The 16,845-nt window shown below is 34.5% G+C and overlaps 1 protein-coding gene across 1 annotated transcript in view; it reads right to left on the reverse strand.

Moving 5' to 3' along the window:
- Nucleotides 1–16,845, reverse strand: part of LOC115215166 — a 286,101-nt gene that overhangs the window by 269,204 nt on the left and 52 nt on the right. Inside the window, exon 1 of the mRNA XM_029784343.2 lies at nt 15,817–16,845. This exon is cut by the window's right edge and continues 52 nt beyond it. The gene's annotated coding sequence lies outside the window, so the exon portion shown is untranslated. The remainder of the gene's footprint in view (nt 1–15,816) is intronic.

Here is a 16,845-nt window from a genome sequence, read left to right on the forward strand (position 1 = left end):
CTACTACTAATAATAATAATAATAATAATAATAATAATAATAATAATAATAATAATAATAATAATAATAATTCTACTACTACTACTGCTGCTGCTGCTACTGCTGCTGCTGCTACTGCTGCCGCTGCTACTACTACTACTACTACTACTACTAATTCTACTACTACTACTACTACTGCTACTGCTGCTGCTGCTGCTGCTACTACTACTACTACTACTACTACGATGCTGACGAAGACTTCTAAAAATCATTACAATAATCATAATAATTATAATAAAAATAATAATAATTATGATAAAAATAACAACAACAACAGCAACAACAACGACAGTAAAAATAATAATAATAATAATAATGAGTAAATAGATAAATAAATGAAAAAAGTAAATAGAAGATGGGTTTCAGTAGATAAATTATGGGCTACAGTATACAAAAGGTGGGCTAAAGTAAATGATAGATGGTCTATCTGCTGAATATAAAAGATTTGCTTGTCAGTTATTTGATCTTAAGCAGTTCAACATGTCCCATGGTATCTGACGATATGTCCATCTCTGATCACGAACAGAAGTAGTGGCGGAGCATCATAGCCGTGTGTTGACAGGAAATCTTTGGGGTTTTCAACAAGCCACCTCTGGAAGCATGGTTGTTTCGGTCATTATCCTCAAACAAACCTCATTCGTGGTCCTTTTGAGAGGGATGTGCTACTCAACCTCACGAAAATTCTAACTGGGCCCTACCTGGGTCATGCACTGTGTATCTTGATATAAGATCACCATGTCGCGCACATGTGGCTGTGATGCCTGTGCCTCGTGTACCCTTATCATATGAGTAGTCATATGACGGGTATATTCATATGACGGGTATATTGGACTTCGAATAACTGTACTCCAGTGTCACTTTGATGGCATGCGCTGCTCCCTCACCCAATAATAATAATAATAATAATAATGATAATAGTAATAATAATAGATCCGCGCTGAATAACACCATGGATTTGCTACACCGGGCTCTCCATTCAAAAGCAAATCTAATCTAATAACATCGGTAGAATGGGATAAAGGAACATATGAAAGACTTGAATAAGTACAAAAGCGAAATTTTACTACAGTACAAAGCACAGTTTTTCCTATACACGATGTCTCAATGAAACGTACGAAACATACACGCGAAATCAACACTGGAAAGATTACAAATTATAAAAGGTAAATGGATCTAAAGAGTAAGTACGTAAATTGAGTAATTACGCATACACTCGAATGTCTATACAAGCATATATATACCGTTTGATACCCATAGTATCACACATACATCCCAATGATTACACAACTACGTGAAATATACAGGGTACACAAACACGCATATGAAAACACGTACACAAACGAAGCAAAAGCAAAAAAACTACTTTTTAAAAATTTTTTGAACTAACACAGGCAAATTGAACAATTCATGGATTTAAAAATACTACAAAGAGACTATGCCCGGAGATAAATCTAACAACAACAAAAATACCGACGAATGAAAGTTTGTTAGCCTCAAGAACTTACGTTACGAGCAATGTTTAGATGCAGAGAACTCGGAGGCGGTGTTGTCTCAAAACAAATTAACCCTAAACAGACAGATCCGTCCACAAATGACAACGTCCAAGCTCGTCATACCTCAATGATAACAAAGCAAAATGAAAAACGGAATTTGCCGTCACCCGTAACACCAAGGACTACGTGCTCGAATGAGGAATCAGATTGGGAACGAAAAAAAGAAAATACTATCGGCAGCTGGAGATATCCAAAAAGCGAATGAAACAGATCGAACCAGATGGAAAGAAATGGAACTACATGGCCAGTTCACGCAACAAACCGTGATCGCTGGCTGTGAATGACGTGCGGGAACTTGATACGAGAGATTTGATACTGCCCAAGACAAGCCCTTAAAACAAACCTGATAGAGCTTAGTCAGATAGCAATTGTAGATTCTGTGGGAAAGGAAACGAAAGTATCTATCCCCTTTTGAGTGAATGCAGTATACCAGTACAAAAGGAATATAAAACTCAGATATGATTGTGCAGGCAAAAGTGTGCATTGTGTTGTTAGTCGAGTGTTTGGCTTCAAAACAATAGAAAACTGCTATGGGCACGAAGCAGAGGTTGTTAGAGGAAACGGGAATTTAAAGATCTTTTAGGATTTCATACTATGACCATACTATGAAAGCAAGAAGACCGGATATGGACACAGACGACAAAGTTAAACAGTGTAAGATCATAAATATTGCAATTCCTATGAAAGCAGTCAATACCAAAGAAATTGAAAAGAATTTAGAAATATCAAGATCTAGCCAGAGACCGGCGGAGAGAGTGAAAAGCCAAGACAATAATGAAAGAAATGACTATTGTTGTTGCTGTTGTTGTTGTTGTTGCTGCTGTGGTTGTCGTCGTCGTCGTTGTACTGTTTCTTATGCGCTAGTCAAGCAATTTTGATGGAAACTTGTTCATGCCATCTGCAGTAGTACTGGACTGAATTGGACTGGAGAGGTACCTCATTTTATCGAACTCGGAAAGATGTAAGGTAATGGCCTTAACGACAATGGAAATCAGAATGTAAAAGAATAGAGACAACAAGTTATTTTTTGACACATTAATGATTTTAACAAGGCACTAGTTCAGCAATTTAGAGACAGGTCGTTAGATGATTTCCAGAACCACTGTGCTTGACTGGTACTCTATTTTATCGATTCTGGTTGGCTGAAATTTAAAGCTAACCTAAATGTAATTTAAACGGGGAGCAATACATATTTCTTTATTACCCACAAAGGGCTAAACATAGAGGGGACAAACAAGGACAGACATAGGTATTAAGTCGATTACATCGACCCCAGTGCGTAACCGGTACTTAATTTATCGACCCGAAAGGAAGAAAGGCAAAGTCGACCTCGGTAGAATTAGAACTCACAACGTAACGACAGACGAAATACCGTAAAGCATTTCGCCCGGCGTACTAACGTTTCTGCCAGCTCGCCGCCTTATAAACGGGAAGAGATACCGCATGGCATCTATTCCGAGGCTCAAAATTTTGCCAGGTCACCGCCTTTAAGTTATAAGTCGTGCTGACAGCACCTAGGTTTCCCATACATTGTCAGGCTTATGTGATTATTATTTAAAAACGGCAGTAAACAGGATAACAATTACAACTATATTTCATATTTATATACACGTTTTCAAGGTTTCCTTAAGTTCAAGAAATTGGCTATAATTTCTAGCAGCTAAATTCCTAAACTTAATCTGCATCAAAAAGTTGATATATAAGCCATATATGATGCTCATAGTGGACAGGCAATTATAAAATTAGTGTATTTACACTTAGTTCTTTACTCAACTCTAATTAGTAGTATATATTGAAGACTACACTCTAAAGAAAGTAGTCTAAAAAAGTAAAATATATCCTACGTTGTCTTCCGTTGTTTCTCAACTTTTCGCCACTGCGTAGGTATTGCTTATTAGGTATGTAAACATGATCACGTTGAATATGCAAGCACTTGCATAACGATAAAATTATACCCTCTAAAGTACTCCATTGTTCCAACTCGAGCCTGGCAGAAGAAATCCAATCTCAACATGTATCCAGGGAGGAATGATGCATTACCAACAGACTAAACACAGTGAAAATCTTTAAAAACGGAAATCGTTCTAGTATACTCACACCACTACATATAAATTCGTTTTAACGGTATAAAGAGTTAGATTTCACAGAAAAAACATTATGGTACTCACTAGTAAATTTCGGCTATCATGTCAAATTAGTATGTGAAAGTACTTTAAAGCAGGTCACCAGATAGTTCTTAATAATCCCAGTATAATTTTCTGATAGAAATGACAACTGTATGTTAATATATAGATACAGCAATATAGAAGCGAGATTGAATTAAACATGACATTTAAGAATTATGTGCATCAACGCATTTGTAATAGGTACAATAGAACTGGTGTAATAGGCAATTACATATCAAAAAGCATTAACTGAGAACTTACACAAAATTAGTTATACTAATGTCAATAAATATTACTAAAGTATTCTCACGAACGTATTAGTTAACACTTCATATACCAAATTTGTACTTTTTAATCTCATTTCAGAGTGATAGCATTTTTGATTCTAATCCAATTATATGAACATTCCTCTGATACAAAAGCTATGATGAAACGCAGTGGATTTAGATTTGTTTCAGCTTTCTAGCACTAGAGCAGGATAGTGTTGAATATAATTCATTCGTTTCATAGAAAATATTGTTTAAAGGATTCTTTTTATATGCATTAATTTTTCAATATATTTTCAACAATTTTAATGCCAAAGTAACAAAAGGAAGAAGTCAGTCAGAATGTTCTCATTGACTGCTCAGTGCGTTCATAACTGAAAACAATAGATATAATACATTTCAACTCTCGAAGTAAAAGTCGCAACAAGTTTATAACAAAGACTATATTCTTTAAATATGTAACTTCCCAATATAACTCCTTCGGTAGAAAACTTCTAAAAAAAAAAATGTACATTTTAAAAGAAATTACAAACTTCGTGTATCCTATGAACCTCCAGCTATCCTGCAGTTTGCAAGTGAACAGCGGAATTTCCACAATTATTGTATGTTCTTGTCATGCAAATCAAGCGTGTGGTTGTGTAAGCAGGCATGTTCATAGGGTGGTAGGCAAAATAATCGAAGGATGTTCCTTTTCATTTTGCCGAATCATCTTTCCTTTCACATTTCTGGAGAGGATATAGTAGATACTAAACTGCTTAATATAGTAGGATATACCGCTGGATAAATAGAGGATATAGTAGACACTAAACCGCCGGATTTGTTACAATAGTTTATATCGTATAGCTAAAGTATGAGACCTTGTATCTCTATTAAAAATGAATATTATGAGAATGGGAAGAATTGGTTTGTCTCTCAAATTATGAATAAAACATAATATCAATGAATTCTAGCACGGGTATAATGTCACACATTTTCAGGGTTGGGGTATGTTATGATTACACCCATTCTTATACATGTGAAGGAGGAAAGCTAACACCGGCCATTGTAGGATTATTATGAAATGGCTATGTACTTGTCCGAAGTTCTATTGATTTTGTCTCTTTGTCTCTGTAAGAATAAGAATAATAATGATAAAATAATTTTAGATCAGTTATCCATGGTGAGTGACTTACAAAAGTGGACAGAGAGGAAGTGATCCAATATAAACGCTAACAATGGTACAAAGATTCTAAATTAATGGTAGAACCAGAATGTCAATGCCTAGCTCATAAAATTTCCAAAGTAATATAATTAAACGAGAAGCGAACTAGAAATGGAATCAACATAAAGAAACAATTTACCACCTTATTTCCGATTGTCCAATATTAGCTGAGTGAGAATATAACTAAAGACATGACAGGAAAAGTAATTACATTGATGATTGTTGAACATTCTGAGACTTTCACATAAAAGTTGAAAATAAATTGTATAAACACACAGCAAACCGGGAGATCACAATGACATGGCAACGAGACACTAGAATGTACATGACCCTACTGACCACGGGGGCAAAAGAAAAGGATTAGATATGTTAACCAAGAGCTGGAAGAAAAAAGCTCTGAGCTCTGATACATATCATGTATCAAAACCATTGATCGAAAGGATATCGTAAGATCTATTCTTGTAAGAACTCTCACAAAGAAAGGAGTGTACACACTCATAAAAAATTTATTTATCAGGACAGTCAACCTGGAATCTCAACGCATATTTCAAACCTACCAGAAACAGTGGTCAGTTATCTTCCAAACCACTATATGCTGTCCTACAAAAAAAAAAGAAAAAGAAAAAGGGGCACAAAGAAACTGGATTAGAATATCAACACACTACCAGAGACTACATACAGTGTAAGGAAACAGTCAGAGACACTCGCAGGCAGGAATGACATGAAATATTGTAAAGCCGTTTCTTTAAATGCTTTAGGTGCCTATGAAGTTGCGAGTAACTACAGATAATTTCTCTGCTTCCTATCGTTGAGCCAGCAGACCATCCAGGCATCCAGGATGTGACTGATGGAGGGAAAAAGAACTGCACAAGCGTTATGCAAATATTCATTTTCAAATAGAGCAATACGAAATGAATTACCCTGCTCATGGATAAATCGTGCCGCTCGCCATTATTATAATTAGACCACACACTATGTAGTTTGGGTGGAGTATTTTCCACTGTAACTATACTGAGTATGATAATTTCAATTCAACAAAAATTACACTCGCACTGCACATTACTCATATTACCATATCGTTAATATAACACAAATTCTATACAATTAGCACCCAGGACTACACACTTTATTCTTCAGATCCCTGTGCTATTACTCATATTATACAATCCACAATATTTAAAATGTTTTACGAGAAATAAATCAATGAAAATGTTGTGTGTGAGATAAGAAAATAAACCCGACAACGTAACAAAAGGATTGATACCAAAAACAATCTCCCGTTTTCAAAACAGGCAATATTACTGCACACAGCTGACTAATACAGGCATGAGCCTCATGAGAGTGATGTAACTTCACAGAAAATTATTGAAAACATTAATCGTAATCATATTAATGCTTTCTTATATAAGCAAAAAACTACAGGAGTTCTTGCAGAAAAGTATCAAGAGCAAATACAACCATCTATATATATTTTACTCACAACCTGCTATGCTGGAAATGGCAAGGCTCGAAATGGTAATTCTGCTATATTTTACAGGAATTAGCAAATAAAAAATCTCTTACCACTTCGAACCTATAGATATATCACGACCTTTTACGTTTCTGCACAGCTCCAGCATTTTCTTAATATACTCATATGCGAAAAGGCACGGGTCATTTCGAATTTGTGGAAGGGAACTCCGATTGAATATTTGCTTCGTCTAGACATAGCAAGTTGTGTATTGTGAGTCTCAAGTGTACCTAAATATTCCACATAAATCGATGCTTGTTATCTTAGGTTTTCTAACTTTGCAGCGTACCCAGTAGAACGAATTTGAAGTATTTTTACGGCTTTAATGCGAAAGACTTTCATTAATGTATATGAACAAAAATGACTGTTATTTAACTAGACCCTAAAGGAACCTGACAAATTCAATACTATCTTAAGAAACTAGAAATTTCTAAGTTTTTTAAATACCGCTCAGGTTTATTAAAATATCAGTATACATAGATATTTCTTATACGGCTTCATTCAAGATAAGTGATTTCCGAGTATTTATTCCATACAGCCATTGGTAATATCATCAACTAATTACTTAATGACATGTAACGTTCTCACAACGAAAGAATATCTCTCTTATTGTAATTAACAAGTACCAGGTGAGGTTTATGTGTCTTTATTAACTATAAACACGTACATGTACACATAAATGTTATACAGAATGCTACAATGGTAACGGGTAATTAGAGATATAACGATAAGAGGAATGATAGAAATAGATTGATAGATATCTAATTAGGAGAATTTCAGAAATGGCCGGAAAATATGAAGCTCGAACTCACTTAATGTTCGTATTTATATATATGTGTGTGTGTGTGTGCGTGTCTCTGGGTATGTATCCATACACACACACCTCCACATACATATGTATAGGGACAGACAAATAGACAAACAGACAGCTATCCATCCATCCATCCATCCATCCATCCATCCATCCATCCATCCATCCATCCATCCATCCAGCCAGCCAGCCAGCCAGCCAGCCAGCCAGCCAGCCAGCCAGCCAGCCAGACAGACAGACAGACAGACAGACAGACAGACAGACAGATAGATAGATAGATAGATAGATAGATAGATAGATAGATAGATAGATAGATAGATACTTTTGATCATTATTGACTCTGGGTATCAGGGCGAAATCGCCAACAAGGAATAACATATATTAGGTTAAAACCCCTTTACTATTTTACTCTTATCCATAATATCATATATAAACAGCCCGAACCTTAATTGAAAAATCACTCAATGCGGTCAAGAATCAGATTCACAGCTATTTCGAAGTACCGCCAAACAGTCGGCCAAAAGCCAGTGAGCTGAAGTTTCAAAGTCGCTGCTAATCTATTCCTTGATTGAATATTATATACTAGCACTATGACCCGGAAACGCCAGGTCATGGTGCTAGTGCATGCATATACAGCTGCGTGTGTGCGCACATACATGCGAGTACTGTCCAAATCTCCGACCAATCACATACGGCTAGCTGGCATTCAATTGGCGTATCAAGTTTCGGGCATTTTGATTGGGTTTTCGATAGATAATTCACAAAAAAATCATTTCTATTGATTTTTAATGGCTTTGCGGGGTTAGTGAGGAAATTTAAAGATGTGCACGACCACCCTTGGACGATTTTGAATGACCATAGAAAGTGCGAGCCCTCTAACTGAAAACTTGTGCATTTGTATAAAGGACACACACACACAGACATTTTGTCATTTATATATAGAGAGATAAATAAATGATATATATCAAAGAGGAAAAGGATCGCACTACCTCTAAACGGAATCTGGACAAATTTGTTCAAGTAATACAAGATAAGCCACCTATACATGGATACAACTCACTCAACAAGAACTCTCTACTCGAACCGACCATGATACTATAAAATTTTACTTAAAAAGTATTTAGCTAATCCTATTAGGTTGTACTATCAAGTTAGGCATAACTTGGACCAATCTTTGGTCGAAACATATCTAAGTTTTCTAAGTTATATATATATATGTGTGTGTGTGTGTGTGTGAGTGTGTGTGTGAGTGTCCTATTTTTTAATTAGTATAAATCTTTCACTGAGGAGGGGGCCGGTTTACAACTAAGATACAAGGCTCCACCTTTGAGATATAGTTTGAACAGACAAATTCGCATAAGGAACTTGAGAAAAGTCTTGCAAATATTTACTGTTCCACTCAGAGTAGTGTACGAATGAGCCGGTCGATTATGTATGTGTGTATGTATGTATGTATGTATGTATGTATGTATGTATGTATGTATGTTTTCATACATGTATGTATGTATGTATGTATGTATGCAAGTACGTAATTATCTATGCATGGTTAGATAGATAGATATGTATATATTTTATATATTATATTTATTTATGGATGTATATAACACATACCGTGCCTGAGCATATATGCATATATGTATATATGTATATATATATATATATATATACACACACAAAGTATAGGATTTAGTTTAAAGGTGATCTAAACGGTTAGGTACGCTAAGTAGGTGTTGTAACAGGTTATTAGGGCTCCAAGGTTATAACTGAGACGGTGGTTATGGAGCCATTGCAGATTTCCGATGCAGCGTATATATAATTGTTAAAGAGGGTAACAAACATTAAGGCAAGGCAAACATCTCAAACTGTATTCAATATTATTAGTGGAAAAAATTCAAAGTCTTACAGCTGTTTCTGGGATATTCCGTCGTCAGAAACAAATAGGGAAAAATAGGGGAAATGGGAATGCTATATATTAATGAGATGTCGACATTAATGTGATGACTGAATATACGATACTTAGGGATATTCCAGAAACAACAGAAAGACTGATTTTTTTCTAATAATAATGTTGTATAATACTTGAGATGTTTTCCTTGCCTCTATGTTGGCCTTGCCGTGTTACACATACACACACACACACACATATATATATATATAGATAGATATTTGCATACGTATATATGTGCATGTGCGCGCGTATACATGCATACATACACATATATTTATATTTAAGTATGACAATATATTACATATATATATACAGGTACATCTGCATATTATATTTATATATGCCTATATATAATACTTAGAGTGTGTGAATGCATGTGTCTATCTCTCTCTCTCTCTCCTCTCTCTCTCTCTCTCTCTCTATATATATATATATATATATATATATATATATATATATATATACTAGCAGTATCGCCCGGCGTTGCTCAGGTTTGTAAGGGAAATAACTATAAAGCATTTTTAGAGAGTTATAGCCAAAAAATAGCAAAAAAATGGAAAAAAATGATGGTAAATTTTTTTTTAGTTAAAAAAGGTGGAGTTGCGTCCCCTAGACAGTTTGCAGTTTGTGTTTCTGATTCTCGACCCCATGTCGAATTTATCGATTTTTTTTCAGAACTGGGGGAACTTTTCAAAATTTTCGCTGCGTTAGTTTTGAATTATGACATTGGGCTATGTGTGTGTCAAGTTTCATCAGAATCGGTCGAAAGCCGTGGTCAGGGTGAGGGTACAAGCAAACAGACACACAGAAACACGCACAGACAAACTGCCGTTTATATAGAGAGAGATATATATATGCTTATGCATAAAATGAACCAAATAGTGTACCTAATTAGTCAAAAACGTAAATTGGGATCACGATCATAAAGGGAGGTATGCAAAATGCCATTCAAGAAAAACTGGATTTACTAGAATTATTTCCGCCTCAAATCGAGGTCGGCAACCAAGTAAGCGTACACTTATTCTTACGTACCTGCATACATACAAACATATATAATCTGATACATACATGCGTTCTTACATAAATTCCTATTTACATACTTGAAAATACATACACGCATGAATGCACACATTTATGCGTGCATTCTCTTATATATAGTCATATATACATGTATTTTCATATATACATGTATTTTCATATATATATATATATATATATATATATATAATATATATATATACATACATATACATGTATCTTTTTCTTATACTTATGTATGCATAAGGACACACTTAAACAAGAAAAAAACTTTACACACAGATACGTGTGGAAGATTTTACTGTTTTCTTTTCATTTCTTTTTTTCGCTCCGTTACTTCAACTGTGGTAGACAATTAGATTCATATCGAGAAGGGTTACAGAGAGGGAGCGAGTGCGAAAAGGAGACACAAAATAGGGGGGCAAGCGAATGCAAGTTATTGGGAACATCAAAGAGAAATGTCTATAGAAATTTAAGAAAAAGAAGAAAGTTAAATGAAAACATATATTCGTTCAAATGTAGGCGAGTGTTAACAAGCAGTCAATTAAACTCTCACAAAGATGCCAATGAATAGTGATCAAAAGCCCTACTACTCCACCATCCCATATTTTTTCTTACCCATAGTATATTCACGACTATGTTATTAACAGTTTTTCGTAGTTTGGGATTGATTTTTAAGATGATATGACGTAGATTTGCTTGTTATTTTATATGCTTTGGCTTATGCATATAAAATGTAAAAACATTCATGAAAGCCAAATACGTAAATTAGCACGCATGCGTAGATATGTAAACATACAATGAACGTAAATACATAATATATAACGACAGATAAATTGACGAACAAAAATAACACGATACATGCATATACATGTTGGTGTAGTGTTTTACATTAGACTCATATAATATTAAAAAAAGAATTGACCGATTGAAAAATAAGCTAAACAGTAAATAGAGAAACAGAAGAAATCGATTGAACCACTCATATTTAGTATAGGGAAATGAAATACTTCGAACGATAAAAGGTTTGAATTTTAACGTTTCGGACAAGGTCTATCGTCAGAGGGGGACATGAAGTTTTTTTGCCAGCTGAGTGGACTAGAGAAGCGTGAAATGAAGTGTTTTGCTCAAAGATACAACGCATCACCTGGTTCAGGAATCAAAATTACAATCATACGTATGTGAATACTACACCCAAACCACTACGTCACGTTACCCCAACATATACATATATACACTCACACATACACGCCATATACATGTATAGATAGAGAGAGAGGGGGGATAGATGGATAGATAAATAGAGAGAGAGAGAGGGATAGATGGATAGATAGATAGAGAAATAGAGAGAGAGAGAGGGAGATAGATAGATAGATAGATAGATAGATAGATAGATAGATAGATAGATAGATAGATAGATAGATAGATAGATAGATAGATAGATAGATAGATGTAGAACAGTTACTCGCAGTGTCAGGTAAGACAGAATATTATTTAAACGTACATGCATCTTTCTGCAAATTCATATGCCTATGTACATGTATAACTTCTATTTAGTTTTGTTTTTATTGCACCAGACGAGGAAGGGCGGAGATCTTGAAAGGCAAAAAAGCGACAAAACTCCTCGTATCTCACAAGACTTTCCAAATAGAAAAATAATGCATATGCTATATAGCTAGTCCTATACAAACCAGTCATGTTTGATACAACGTCGAGATTGAAGCATGTTTTCATTCAAATTACGTTTACATTGAAAATTCATCTGTAATTATGTATAAACGGGGTCGTACTATCAGCTAGAAACCATTACCAAAGCTGCCACCAATTACACACTCGCTTCTAGAAATCGGATAATGATTTCCGAGATATATAATGTGAGAGGAAAAGAAGGGTCAATAATAACCGGAACGCCATTCAATATACACGCTCAGAATATAACATCTTTGGTTAATATAGTCGGATATAGGCTCCCGACTGTTGCTTGTAGGTTATTTCTGATATATAAATCGGTCATATATATATATATATATATATATCAGAAATAACCTACAAGCAACACTCGAGAGCCTACGACTGCTTTATTAATCAAAGATATTATATTCTGAGCGTGTATAGTGAATGGCGTTCCGGTTATGATTAACCCTTCTGTTCCTCTCACTAACTATATACTGGAAATCATTATTCAAACTCTAGAATTGAGTGTGTAATTTGTGGTAGCTTTGGTAATGGTTTCTAGCTGATAGTACGACCCCGTTTATACCTCATCACCGATGGGTTTTGAATGAAAACGTGATTTGCTGTTGTTTGGGTTCAGATTAACATGCATCAATCGCGACCTTGTATCAAACATGACTGGGCCTAGAAACAGTTTGTATAGGACTAACTATGTAGTATGTGTATTTGTTTTTCTATTTAGAAAGTGATGTGAGATATATATGCTTGTATATACATACATACATACATACATACATATATACATACATGCATACATACATACATACATACTACATACATACATACAACATACATACATACATACATACATACATATATACATACATATATACATACATACATACATACATACATACATACATACATATATATATATATATATATATATATATATATATATATATATATATTATGTGTCATTTACATCCTTCAGTAGAGCATGAACATCATCCGATCAAATTATCAATCCGCAATCGACCACAAGCATTCTTCTTCTTCTTCTTCTTCTTCTATTCTCTTTTCATTTGTAGTGCAGTGCGATATATTTAATACAATTTTAATGGAAAGCACAAGTGTGTAGGTGTGCTTAAATAAATTAGGACCTGTTATATAGACACCCGCACACGCACACACACACAACACACACACACACACACACACATACACTCCCACACACCCACACGCACTCACACATGCTCGCAAACGCACATACAATCGCACACATAGAAAGATAGACTCGTGCACACAAATATTCATCCCTACATATACACATATACGGAGCTACACATATTCACTAACATACACACACACATATAAACTTACACGTGTGTGTGTGTGTGTGTTTATACCAGACTTTGTCTATGTGTCTGTACATGAGTATACGTTTCTGTTTATGAGCACCGCAAAACACCACCGGTTAAAACAACTTTACAGTGAGAGAAATGTAGCGAAATAAGCATCAAACAAAAACGAGATCTGGGATCGATATGTCCGATAAATGCCGGGAATTTATGCATATTTAAAAAAACCCAAAACAAGGGTTGACATTACAAAACAATCACAATTGTACAAAGATATGCGTATACGTGTATTCCTGGTCCAATCTATAACTATTGCGTACAGATCACACCACTCATAAAACTATACACAATAAAGTAGGTTGCACAATTGTGAAGGCCGGTAACTATAAGCATATAACGTTACATATACAAGCCTCAATACGCATATGATTATCTATCTATCTATCTCTATATCTATCTCTATATCTATCTCTGTCTCTCTCTCTCTCTATATATATATATACATATATATATTTGTGTGTGTGTATATGCATATATATATATATATGTGTGTGTGTGTATATGCATATATATATATATATGCATATGTGCATATATATGTATATGTATATATATATATATATATATATATATATATATATATATATATATATATATATATATATATCTATATATATATATATATATGTATGTATGTATGTATGTAGTATGTGTGTATGTATGTATATGTTATATTGGATTACATTGCATTATATGACTGCATGTGTTGTGATGGTAGTTTACGTATGTGAGGAGATGTTTGTTTTTGTGTGAAAACACGCATATATGTAAACATTAGTTGATTAGTATATGATGCATGTGTGGGCGTGTGTGCGTATGTGTGCATTCGCGCACATGCATGCATTTCTGTGTATAATCTTAATATATCTTAATATATCTTAATATATCTCCTTATGTTTACTCTAAAACACTTGTATATAGGCAGATCCTGTGCATCACCGGTGTGAATTACAAACTCCGAATGATGCATGTACACCCATCATACTTACACACTCACACACACACACACATATACAAGCATACAGGGACAGAAAGAGAAAAACAGAGAGGGGATAGAGAGAGGGAGAGAGGGAAATGGATAGATACATTGATACGTCTACTCATTCGAAATTCAAGTATATATGTGTATATATATATCGTGTGTGTGTGTGTGTGTGGTTGTGCGTGCCTCTGCGCGTGCTCATATCTGCTTGTGTGTTATTGTATGTGTGTAAGAGCAGAATGCACAGGCGTAAATATGTACGTATGTATTTATATATGTATATAAGTATACATATGCATATGTATATAAGCATATATATATATATATATATATGCGTATATGTATGTATATGTATATATGCAAATATAGATATAAATATATATATATGCATATGTGCATATATATGTATATGTTATATATATATATATATGCATATGTGCATATATATGTATATGTATATATATATATATATATATATATATATGCATATGTGCATATATATGTATATGTATATATATATATATATATATATATATATATATATATATATGCATATGTGCATATATATATGTATATGTATAGATATATATATGTATATATATATATATATATATATATATATATATATATGTGTGTGTGTGTATATGCATATATATATATATATATATGCGTGTGTGTGTGTGTGCAAACATATATGTGCCTGTGCATTACACCCTTACACACATACGTTCATCCACGAGCAGTCATACGCACATATTTAGAGAGGGAGACACGGAGACGGAGAGGTTGATAGAGATATTGATTGATAAACTAGGTGATCGATGGATTAGAACCCATTTTATGTTTCCCTTTAATGAAACCGATGTTCATGTGTTTGTGTATGCGTTTGCATATGTGTGTATGTGTGTGTTGATGTGTGTCCATACATGGCTCTGCGAATGTGTTGCGCGTGGCTGTGTGTGAAACCAGATGTGTACGGCTTAGTCACTCTTCGTATGAAATTTATTTCCGAAGACATAATGAAGAATTGTGTTATATAGACTTTCTACTAGACTTTGATAAAATTGAGCAGGCTGCACACTCTGTCTGTTACGTGAGACGGAGCAATAAACCACCCGGAAATGATGGCATTTACGTACAAAACAACGATATGTATATATTTTGCTTCTTAATTGACATTACGAAAGTAAATATTTAAAAATACTCACCTGAATTTTTCTGCGGCTGGAGTTATATTTTTGTTGTTTTATGTTTCGGTGGATTTCTTTTGTTGGTCAAAAGAATTGTGTACAATTAATATTATTATATATTTGCCTCGTTTGATTGTTTATTATTTTTTCTTTTACTTTTTCTCTATGCCTTCTATTAAGCTATAGTGGGGAACAAGTAGTACGTCATGTAGAAATCCAAAGATGTAGACAGATTGTTTAACGCCTTTATATCGCATAGAGTTCTGACTCTAACATGTGTGCGAAGTCCCACACATCGCCAATATAACTACTATAAGTGAGCGATCGAAATAATTGGAGATAAAAAGGTAGATGTATAGATGGATAGCTAGATAGAGAGGAAGAGAAACAGGCACAGAGTGAGAGACAGAGTGAGTGAGAGAGGGAGAGAGGGAGAGAGATGGGGAGAGAGGGAATGATTTGATACAAGAGGGATATAATCAGACAACACAGAGAAATATTTTGATATTCTGAGACAGAGACAGGCGCACAGAATGGAGACAGGCAAGATGAAAAGACGAAATAAGATGCACACGAGTGAAAGAGAGAAAGTAAGAGAGGGACAGAGAAAGAGAGAGAGGAAGAGAATGAGAGAGTGAAGGAGGGAATGAACGAGAGATAGAAAGTAATAGAGAGTGAGAGAGAGAGAGAGAGAGAGAGAGAGAGAGAGGGAGAGATGAACAATGAGTGCAGTGAGATACAGAGAGTTAAATAAAAGGGCAGAAGAGTTACATATAATGGTATATATACACTAGCAGACTGATATGTAAACAAATATATGAAGATAGTGAGGTTGAGGAGATAGGAAATGGAAAGAGACAAAATGACGGAAAATAAAATTACATAAAAAAGGCATGAAGTTAGAGGAAGTGAGAGAGAAAGAACGTGAGAGAGAGACACAGACAGAGGGGAGAAGAGAATGATAAATTATGGAACGGGAAAAGAGTTAACAAGATATATAAAGACGAAAACATGACTAAAGAAGAAGAAGGAGAGAAGGAAAACCGA

The sequence above is a fragment of the Octopus sinensis genome, linkage group LG8 (assembly GCF_006345805.1).
Source record: "Octopus sinensis linkage group LG8, ASM634580v1, whole genome shotgun sequence".
Taxonomy (NCBI): Eukaryota; Metazoa; Mollusca; class Cephalopoda; order Octopoda; family Octopodidae; genus Octopus; species Octopus sinensis.